We start from the raw sequence: 2,009 nt of genomic DNA, 5'->3' as shown, positions 1-2,009 counted from the left end.
AGTCCCTCTTCCCAGCCCCACCTCCAGCTACCTGTCATCCATAGGCAGCAGCTGGGGGCAACTAGGCACCTGTGTCTCCTGCCAAGCCCCAGAACTGGGCAACCAAGTCCCTCAACACCCTGTCACAACACACCCCATGACATACATACAAACCCAACACTGAGCCCAGGAAAGCTCCTGCACTTGGGCACAGCCCCAGAGATCCTGACCCTGGCACCTGATCACCACATCTCAGAAGTCAGTCAGGCACCCTGTGACTCAGACACCAGCATAGGCAGCAGAAGGCTGGGGTCAATAGGGCTTAGCCCCAGCAAATGTGACAAAGCAGCAGCAGCACAGAGGGCCACAGGGCAGGCTGGGCATGGGCTCTGGGCAGCTGTACCAGGCAGGGGAAGGATGCATACAGACATGCAGCCATAGCCTGCAGCACCCCAGCAGTGTGTAGAGCACTGCCCACCACAGCAGGTAAGTTTGTTGTTGGAAAGGGGCATGGGTGGGCAGATCAAGCCCCTGTGGTGAAGTAGGGAGTAGGGAAGAGGCAAAGGCAGGGGCGGGGTGATTGAGGCCCTTGGGCTGAGGCTTGGCCACTACTGTCCGGTACCCAGGCCATGTGCACCTGGGGACCAGAATCAGATGAAGTTCAACCCTGAGAAATGTAAAGTGCTCCACTTGGGGACAAACAATTCCCTGCACACCTACAGGCATGGCAATGCCAACGTGACCAGCACTATGAATGAAAGGGAGCTGGGGTAATTGTGAACGAGTACCCTTGTCCTTCTGCTCTTGTGCAGTTGGATGAGTCTCTCGGAGAGACCAGGAGTTCACTTTACGGGTTACACACACCGAACTCTCCTGCCATGTCTTTGATGATTCTCCGGTTCAGTTGGACCGTGTGGCATGTGCACGTCCAAAAGTGACACCTCGTGTCTGCCGGACCTGGAGTTGCTGAGGGCTTCTCCACCCCACACCCTCGCCCGTGCCTCCGTGGTCTGGACCCTCACTTGACACAAACTCGCCCCTTAGTCCAATCTTCCAGCGTGGGTTCAAGTCTCAACAAAATAGTGAAGAAAATGCAAACACAGCTCCTGTCTGGAGGGGCCGCTTCTGGTCCCTTCTGCCCTTGTCTAGAGTAGGATGCCACACTTCCCTCTGGGGAATTCCTTACCCTAGTAGGGCATCTTCAGCTCTCCCTCCAGGATGCCCGATCCCTCATCACTACAGCCACACTGCCCACCGTCCGTCCGCCCCTTATCCGGAGGGCTTCCTCGGACTGGGTCCACCAGAGCCAGACGCTCCTGGCTGGCCTGCTCTGTCCTCCGTGCTCAGGGTCACCAACCCTGAGTCCCGTTCCCCGATGGGGTCTTACCTACACCCCAGAACGTGCAGGTACGGCGTTGAGCGGCACGCATCCACCTCTCTGTGTTCTCGCCGGTGTCCGCCCTTTGGACCGCCACTTCCGGTTCTGCCGGGCTGTTTCCACGTCCCAACAATGTTTTTAAACTGGCCCCTCTCTCCGCACACCTGAAACAGGTAAGTGATTGCCCCATCTTCAGGGGCAGGGGCGGGTCTGTTCCTGTGGGTGGCCTGACCCGACAATCCCCAGAGCCTCCTAGTTCCTTCACACCCGCACAGTAATAATAAACCACAGTATGAACATGAGCTGGCAATGTGATGTTGTAGCCAGATAACAATACCCAGCCATGAATCTATCGATGCATCTCCAGCAAAACCAAAGAAGTGATTCTCCCACTACTCGGCATTGGTAAGACTGCAGCTGGAGTACTCCACCCAGTTCTGGATGCCTCACATTAACAAAGATGTGGTAAAGCTTGAGAGAGTCCAGAGAAGGGCCACCCATATGATCAGAGACTTGCGCGGCAAGCCATACAAGGAAAGGCTGAGGGAACTGGGACTCTTCAGCCTGAAAAAAAGACAGCTGACAGGGGACTTGGTAGCAGCTTACTGCTACATCAGAGGCATACATCAAGGGCTCGGTGAAGAAGTGTTCA

The sequence above is a fragment of the Gavialis gangeticus genome, unplaced genomic scaffold (genome assembly GCF_001723915.1).
Source record: "Gavialis gangeticus isolate Ggan-Ray unplaced genomic scaffold, GavGan_comp1, whole genome shotgun sequence".
NCBI classification, from domain to species: Eukaryota; Metazoa; Chordata; order Crocodylia; family Gavialidae; genus Gavialis; species Gavialis gangeticus.
This window is presented reverse-complemented; position numbering follows the sequence as displayed.